Raw genomic sequence first — 9,505 nt, forward strand, 5'->3', positions numbered from 1 at the left:
AGTCCAGTGATTTTCTGCTCCATTTGACATCTCCCACACAGACTACATCCCTTCTTGCAAAGAGAAGCAGTGTTTTCCTTCTCTTCCCTTTTTCTTTTTCTTTTTTTTTTTTTCTAAGAGAGACTCAGGAGATAGGATAGGAAATAATGGAACGAAACAAAAGAATCAATAAAAATAATTTTTGTGTTGAATGGAGAGGAAATTCAGGGAAGAAAAAGAACAGTGATTTAATGTGAAAAATGCATGGGGAAAAAAAGAAAAAACATTTCATTTCATCAGAGGCATTTTGCAGAACCTGTGACTTCCAGCAGCCTGGCTCCTGTGCCACCTGCTCAGAAACTGCAGGCACAGCGGGGTTCAGCCCTCATCTCCATCCCCAAGATCACACTTGTGGATAACTTTCCTGGAAACCTTATTAACCTTATTAATACTATTAGTATAACCTATATCAATACTGGGCTTGGATTAATATTTCAATGTAAGTAGTGTCCTGACCACTCCCCTGGAGGCATCAATAAACTGCATCTCTCAGCCATGGGTCAGCAATCCCTGCTTTACAGGCACATCCCAGGCACGTTTCCTTGCAGCCCTTTCTTTCTATTGCACGAAAGCCATCCTCTCAAGGGCCCTTTCCAGAGTGGTGCATTCATTATGGCTTGCATTAAAATTAGTACATCTTAATATGAGCTTTGCCATAATCACATAAGAATGAGGTACCTACATTAACACAATGAAAGCTCCTTGAAGCCATTTACCATGCACAGGTACACCAAGATTAGACCAGTCATAATAAACAGCGATTAGGCATGAAATTGAACCAAGGGAACTGTTTTAAGACAATGGTTTATACATGAAGTAGTACCCAAAAATATCTCCCAAGCACGTTACCTGAATGATAAACGAAAACAGAGCCTCAAGTAATAATAACAATGTAAAACAATTTGTGAAGCCTTTTCTAAGCAGCACCCTGGTTAGATTCCAAAGAAAATACATGCAAAAAATATTCAAAATCCCACGCGGTACATTGACTTTGGCCAGCTCCCAGCTCCTGGGTATGAAAGCTTTCTCCCAGTGTTTTGCAAGTAAAACAAGGTCTTTGAATGAGGGCCTGAACCTGCAGGCTGCTGAGCACTTCCTCGCTGATACCAGTGTCTGTGGGACGTGGTTTAGTGGGCACGGTGGGGAGGAGCTGACAGCTGGCCCTGATGACCTTAGAGGTCTTTTCCAACCTTAACGATCCTGTGATTCTTTATCTATGGTGAGCATGACAGACTACTGCCGAGCTCTTACACAGGCCAACAAATATTTATCCGATAACGAAACCCATCGTAGCAAACGCACACAAAAATGTAAAAAAGCTGTGTTGTGCAATGCCTTTATGTTGCTTTATTATTTTTTTTTTTACAGAAAGTAGCAGACCTTCAGACACTTCAGCCCCTGCTAGAAATTGCTCTGGCAGCGGACCCGCTCTCCCCAAGGCTGGTGGGAGCTGCTGGAAGCACTCCTTTGCCTCTGAGCACAGAGCAGGATTGGGCTCTGAGCCCTTAATCCCTGCTGTAAGGAGTGGAGCGCTGCACACAAGATGTAGCAACAAAACAGATTTAGTTCAAGGTTAGTCTCAAGAACCCTTATCTGATCACTGACAGTAATTTATCACACAGAACCCATCATTAGTGTCAAGCTGTTTTATTACCCACTAACTTAACACTGTTTTACCAAGAGTCAAGTGTGATGTCACTCATGTTAAAGTAATTTACAGCTAATAGATATGAGGTAGGAGTCGATGCTGAGTTCCTTTCATACTCAGAGTGAGCTACTTTCATTTTGCCCAGTAAGCAAATGAGAGCAGAAGGATGATAACACCAGGGAACCATCCACATGCCTTTGTGCCCATGCACAAACAGGGGATCTTGAGAGTTCACCCAGCATCTTCGTACACAAGAACTCAGCTGCAGACATGAGTTCTGATATCACAAAGTTTAAAGGGCTGGTAAGATTTAAGACACAGTGGCAAATTTGGTTTTGCAGGACTGGAAATGTGTGATGCTTCGGTCACGTGGAAGTTCAGCACATGAGCAGAAGGGAATCCCTGATGGGGTCCAACCGCGTGCCACAAAACCTGGCATAGAATCACAGAATCATGGAATCACAGAATCATGAAGGATGGAAAAGACCTCTATGATCCCCAAATCCAACCCTACCCCACCATGGCCACTGACCACATCCCTCAGTGCCACATCTACCCTTTCCTTGAAAAAGTCTAACGTTCAGAATTCTGAGGGGACATTTGGGATGACTTGTTGCTCCCTTTCCAGCAGGCTCAGCCTTCAGGGTGAGTGTTGCCTCCATCTGAACATGGAGAGGAGTTACATCCACCTCGGTAACAACGTTGGTTACAAGAAGTGGTGATGGTATGAACACTGTTTTCCTTCTCTGCTTTCCAGCCAATGCTGCTCAGTCCCGAGGTCAGCCCCAGTGCAGGCTGTGTTTATAAGAGAGTGCATTTCCCATTTCCAAGCACTTGCCGTCTCCTCTAATGAATCCTCCTGCTGACGTCTCCAGGATCCATATTCTTAGCCTGTGGGACTTTCAGAGATAATCCTGACTAATGTGTATACATATTCAGAGAGGTTTATTGTAGAGAACTGTACGGTTGGGATAAGGGAAAGGGCATCCTATATCAGTTCACCTCTCCAATTTTATATCCATTAAAGAGCATTTTAAATCACTGCATCTGCTATTATTTCTCCCGGAAGTTCCCAAACCTTTGGTTATTTGCATGAAGACTTCAAATGGTCCAGGAGCTGTGACCCTGAAGACTTTGTAAAAAAAAAAACAGCCAGAGGAGGTCTCTCAGGATTAAATTTTAACTGTTGTTGGGGTCTCAGGTAAATATCTTGCTCTGAAAACACACCTGGACTGTAAATCATTGCAGCATCACTTTTGTCAGCCTTGTCAATAACTGTCCCGGTCTGCAAATTCTGTTTGATCAAACAGCCCTTGGAAACACACGCGTTCAGTGGTGACCTTAGCTTCAACCCACGGTGCCCATTGTATGCAGATCAGCTACAACCCTGGAGAGAGGACCCAGTTCTGGCTGTGGAAAAGGCCCAGCTGACCGGCTGTGGAGCTGGAGGTTTGGAAACACTGGGCAATGGCTAAACTCTGTCTAGAGATTGGCCTGCGTGCAGGCAGATTAGATATATGTACTCATCATTTTCTGTCTACAGGGAACCAAATAAAGTCTTGCCAGGACTTCTGCTTCTGCATATCTCAGCTTGCTTCAAGTCATTCCAGTGGCTCCTCGTAACACATGGCTTTGCTCAGTGTGTTTCTGTGCAATCTCAGGAGTGAGCAGGAGATTGCAAGTGGCCCAGTGCCGAGTACTCCCCCGTGCACTACTATGAACACAGGACCACAGGGTTTCCACTGTGCAAGGAGAAAGCAGTTGGGCAGCACCAGCTATGGCCCAGATTCTGCCTTGACTTTATATTTGCAAGTCTGGAGAGGTAAGAAAAACCTCTATCTTCCTCCTCACCAAGTCCAGAGCATTAAAGCACGGAAGCAGTTGTCCAGATACTGCAAGAGGTGCTTTGCTTCTGCTCTGTCTGTAATGGTCACCTCTTCCTCTCCACACCACCTTCCCAACTAATTGGAGCCATGTTTCCATGCCAAAGTGAATGAAAAATGCAGGCAGTGAGGGCTGAGAGGTTGCTCAGAGGGTGAAAAATGAGGGTAGGGGAGGTCAGGGATGCAGCCAGAGAGGCGGAGAGAAGTGGCAAGGGGATTTGAGGGAGGTGGAGAAGGGTTGCTGGCCAAAACCACAGCAGGTCAGATGTGGTAGAGAAGTTGTGAAAAGAAAGAGCAGCCTGCAAACATAGTGAATGAAGGCAGAAAAAACACTGGATGTGGGGGTATTAAAATTAAGCATGGCAAAGCAATGCAGCGAACATTAAGTTTAGTTCTACTGGATAGGAAAGGCTGAACTGTTCATTCGTCACATCCTTTCAGTGCCTTGCTTATGAGAATCCACTGTGCCATTTCTTCCTCAAGGAAGATTATTTTGAAGCACATAAAATAGACAAAGAGAAAGGTGCAAAAAGAAAATTAGCCCCAAATGCAAACAGTGCTCCAAATTCATCGCTGGGGCATCTTCATTAACTTCAGTGGAAGATTTCTACAGACATGAATTCAGATCTGCATTTATAAGTGCACATCTGTTCTATGCCAGTGTTCTGAGTCAACAACTTCACACCAAAACTGCAGTGGAAAAAAATAAATGCTTCTGCTTACAGATACAACATTAAGTGGACAATGAGCATTAATATTGCAGTTGACTTTGGACTGCAAAGCAACATAAAACTCATAAGCAGAATAAGGAGGAAGCATGCTTTAGGACCCAGGTGCCTTCTGGTCCTTCAGAATCCAATTTGTACAGAATTCTGACTAAAAAAAGACATTTGCATCTCATTTGCCCTGGAAGAGGGCAGCACCTTCTGTACAGCCAGGCTCTCAAGCGGCTGGATTACCCAAAGACTTCATAAATTGTCATTTATTTTTAAAGTTCAAAACTCATTATTTCCATCCACTCTGTACACATCTACAAAGGTATAACACTGGAGATCTGGAGTCAGAGTGGTTCTAAAAGCCCAAGTGGTTTCTTGCACTGAGGTGTAGCTTCCTCCTGGCCTGAAGCTGTGTGCAGAAGCAGACCCACTACCCCCTCCGAAGCCTTCCCTGTGTCCCTGTGAACAAACAAGCTGTGAGCAAAGGACCAGAGATGATCTCCAGATGCTGAAGAGGACCACAGAAGCCATGAGGATGGCAACACCAGCACAGCGCTGCTGCTGGGAGACTCTCTGAGGCTGTGTCTGCTCTGGAAGCTGTGGAAGAGATGTGTCCAAAAAAGAGCCATGCTCAGGAGCCATAGTCTATCCAAAAGCTGTAAACCAAATACTGGGGTGAGTGAGTGCTCTCTTGTTTTCCAAATATGACTTTTAATTTAATACTGAAAAGGTATTCAACCTTTTTCAAGGTTCAAGGCTGTTGGGGCAGTATCTGACTGGTGAGCAAAGCACCATGTCACACAACTCCTTGGTCTCCACTTTTCTCCTGTGTAGACAAAACTACATTCTACTCCTACACAGCCCGAAGTTCCCAAACTCAGTAGCACCTTCTAAAAATCATGGCACTCCCAAACAATAATGAATCTGGATTTGCTGTTTCAGTTTTCTTTTTTAATCCTTGAGATCTCCCTTTTGTCCCATCTCCTTGGCACCCCACAAAGCCAGACACTTTGCTTATGAGGACACTGGTACTTGCATTAAAATCTGAAGTTTCAGGAAAAAACAACTGGCATCATGGGATTTGAGGTGAAAAAGTGAGCTCATATCCCAGAGTGTCCCACTGGGAGAGACCACTCATCTGTGGGAACACGCTAAAAAAATCTCCTGTAGGCGTGGGCACCAGCATCCTATTTCCCAACATTTAGCAGTCAATAGCAGTCCCAATCTCCCTGCACAGCACAGGAAGACCCACTGCAGTCTCTCCCAACCACGCCACACCAACCAGGTTACATCACGACTTTGGTCGCCGAAGCTCCTCGTTCCCTTCCCTCCCCCACCCCAGGAACAATGGCTAACTGTTCTTTTTCCATCTATAAATTTGTCTGAGTTAACAGTTCCCAAGATCTGGCAGCAAGCTGGAGCTGGGAGTGAGCTGAGAGATAGGAGAGTGACAGTCTGAAATGAAACACAGAGCCGCTGGGCCTGCAGCCGTCAGACAGGAGCCTGGCTCCCTCCCTTAAAGATTAGCGAGACTCCTTCGCCGGAGCCCTCCGCATTCCCCAAAATCCTAGCAACAAAGTGCTGTCTCTCAGCCGCCAATGAATCATGTGAATTTAACCTTTCACCTGGCCACAGGGAGGTTAATATACCAAAATAGCCCTTTTTTTTTCCTTCTTCTTTTTTTCCCTTCTTTTTTTTTCCCCCTTTCCCCATTTAGTGCCTGGGAAGTGGGGAGCGCAGTGCAAACCCCACATGGCTGGGTGGGCTCTGGAGTTGGTTTCGTGTTGGAGATTTTGCTCGCTGCTCCTCTGCTAGTTGCCATCACCAGTTTGTTCAGAGAAACTCTTTCCATTTTCACAGTATGAAAAACATCATGCAGTACGGATCCAGGTTGGTTGGATCCTCACCTCCACCACGGTGCTGAGCCCCTGCTGGGAACTATGCTGAATGTCCTTGTGCCATGGGGCTGGGGTAAGGTGGAAGCCCACAGAGACCCCTGCCTCTGATAACCCCGGGATGCTCCATTTGCCCATCTGCAAACAAGGAGGTGGTGTGAGCCCTCTTGGGCCGCTCACAGCAGTGGCTTTGCAGCCCCAGCCCACACCTCTGCCCTCATCAGCTGTGGGATCCCAACACTTTATGTTAAATGAAAATAAGGGAAAATGCATTTTAAATAATTGAGGCCAAAATCACACAAGCAAAGGCCACAAGCTCATGCCTAGGTACTTTAGAGGGCACAAATTGTTGTTTGTGTTTGGTTTGCTTTAAATACCAAAGGAAGTGATTTTTGTGACTGCTGTTGACTTGAGAGTGGCTGGAGGAACAGCTGAGACTGCAGCATCCCCGTGTTCAGGGCTGTTAGAGGACAGCAGCCGACATCAGCTCTGTGGAACTGTTTTTATTTTTCATGCCAGTTAAACTCTTATGGGCTAAGGAACAAAACAGGATTGAAGCTGAGAGTAAGAGGGGGAAAGATTCAAAATACTTTCCCTCTCCACTAATGCCCCTCTACCTGAGAACCACTGCCACATGCATATAGTAGGAGATAAATATTTTTTGGCAGAGCCTACTGTTTGTTTAACCCCTTTGAGCTTCAGCCCTCTGGCCTCCCTCACTCCTACAGGCACAAACCCCCTGTCCCTGCTTGCCTGGCCTGGAGCAGCTCACCCTTTGCCCACAGCCCCTCACTAGCCTTGGAGACAGGATAGGAAGGGGCTCAGGATACAGTGGGCAGGAGGGATGTGGAGCAGGGGATGGGGACCACAGATGCTGATCCAGGGTAGCATAGACCCTACCGGTCCCTTCGCATAGGTCCCTCATTTTCTTAGCTCACCTGAGCCGGGGGAAGCAGCCTCTGGGAAGTTCGTCCTCCCCCTAGAGCCATTCATTTGGCAGATGGGTGCGGAACTAGAAAGCTCAGCGCTGCCCATGGGGGCTGCGGGGGCCAAACACTCGATGGGTTCCCCTTCACAGCAGGGCGGAGGGCCGCGAGCCGCCTCTGAGCCCCGGGGGAGGATGCTGCGGCCCGGGAGAGGCGGGGGGAGGAGGGGAGCGTATTTAATTAATTGCCACCCTCTCGATGGAACGAGAGGGACTCGGAATTCCCCGCTCAGGGTGCGCCTTGCCTCTTGCATGCCAGGAGCAGCAGGACTGGGTACGTTCCTACCCTCCCCTCTCCACTTTCCGTTTCTTTTTTTTTTTTTTTTTTTTTTTCCCTTTTTTCTTCTTTTGTTGTTGGAGGGGGCTAAGGGCCCCCCTCGGGACCTCGCAGCGCGCTCCCGTGCGTCCGCCCCCGCGTAGGGCTCACAAATCAGCCGGAGCGGGATTAGGGCCGAGGGGCCGGGGCGCCGGGCAGTCTGTCCCGGGCCGGGGGAGCCTCACCTGGAGGGGTCAGGCCTCCCCCGGGAGCCGTGCCGAGAAGCACCGGCCCTCCTCGGACCCAGTCTGGACGGGGGGCACCGTCTCTGCCTCTTGCAGAACGCTGGCCTGGAAAAGCAGGGACGGGTCCGACTCAGCCTATCTAACGGCCGCGGTGGCAGAGATCTGTCCTAGGGATGAACTCCGGGTGGGGATGGAGGAGAGGGATTTGGTCTCTCCAGGAGTCCGAGGAACACTTGCCCCGGCGTTTGTGTCTGGGTTTCTTGTGCACGTCTAAACTTCTTTAGGATCTGGGGGATATGCAGAGAGCTCTGGCACTTCATGCTCGGCTCTGCGCCCACGTAGGGTCCCTCTCGAGTCCCACACAGCGCCGGCACCGTGTCCTGCCCGGCATTTGGAGGGGGGGGGAGGGGGGTGAAGGGGCTACCTCGGCGGTGCAGGGAGCGTCAGGGAGACCCCGCCCGTTCCTCATCCCACGTCCCGGCCGAGTGAGGGCTGCGGGCGGCACACCGACACGGCCGCGCCGTCCCCTCCATCTCGGCTGCCCTGAAGCATCATCCGCGGCCGGTTCGAAGGAGGACCTAGGGCCGATTCGTGCACTGAGAGCAACTCGAATTTTTCCAAACCCATCCAAATAGCAAAGAAAGGCAGGCTCATTCCGAGCGCCGGGTGCGGCCCCCTATCCCGTGGTCACCCCGAACTCACCGTCTCCCCATCTTCACTATCGGCTGCGCGACTAACACCCAGGCTGCAGTCACGCGTGGACGGGGTGGCAGCACCCCGGGCTTTGCCCAGCTCGTCCCGCAACACGCAGCCGGTCCAACCGCGGAAAGTTGCGGTAAACTGCTGGGGTTCGTGCTGGAAAGCCCCGGTGCGGGATCACCTGCCCGCAGCCCTGCGTGTCCCCGCGGTTCTGCCCGGGGCGACTGCGGGAGGAGCCACCTCGGAACCCGCCGCTCCGGTTGGCAGCACCGCAGGGCAGAGCTGATGCCACGGCGAGGAAAAATTGGGTTGGAAAAGTGCTAAATCGGAGGGGGCTGAATACACGCACAGGCAACGCGTCTGCGGGCAGGTTTTCGTGAGGCTAGCGAAAATGCCCCCGGATTTCAGCATAGCCTCGTTTCTTTCAGTGTTCCTATTTTTATTTGAACACCACAAGCGATAGGAACGGGCGGTTCGCACGTTTTTTATTATTATTATTATTATTATTTATTTTTGATCTTTTCAAGACTAAATCACCATTAAATGGCGCTTTGTAATTGCGACGCCTGGGAACTCACGCATTCGCGGGCAACGGCCGAGCCCGACGGCTTCACCCGCTCCCAACCACAGAACCGAAACGAACGGAGCTCCGGCGGTGCTTCAGCCGCGGCTGCCGCGGGTTTGGAGCTGTTTTAACGCGTGAGACGTTTCTTCCCGTTGTTATTTTCTTTCTCTAGCGCACCTTTTTAATATACGTATAACAATTATTTTGTTTCGAGGGACGGTAGTAAACGGCCGCTTTCTCCTGAACGTAGCAAGGAAATAAATACAGATCCCCAGCCTGTTGCCTCGCATTATTCGGAGGGAAATAGCTGGCATTCCTGCCCCGGTTTATTTTGGAGCCGAAATTTCCCACCCTTCCCGCAGCGGTGGTCCCCGCGGAGCCGGGCCGCACTCCCCCGACCGCTCGGAGCTCGGCTGCCGGGAGGGCTCGGGGCCGGATCCCGACAGCCGCTCCCGAAAGCAAATCCTAAGAATGACGAAATTATTTCTTCCCTCCAAAGGAAGGGACTGTGCCGGCGGCCGGTGGGGACCGGTCCCGTTGCCCTGTCTCAGAGAAGAGTTAAATCGACCAAATT

This window comes from Tympanuchus pallidicinctus, unplaced genomic scaffold (genome assembly GCF_026119805.1).
Source record: "Tympanuchus pallidicinctus isolate F22 unplaced genomic scaffold, pur_lepc_1.0 scaffold20, whole genome shotgun sequence".
Taxonomy (NCBI): domain Eukaryota; kingdom Metazoa; phylum Chordata; class Aves; order Galliformes; family Phasianidae; genus Tympanuchus; species Tympanuchus pallidicinctus.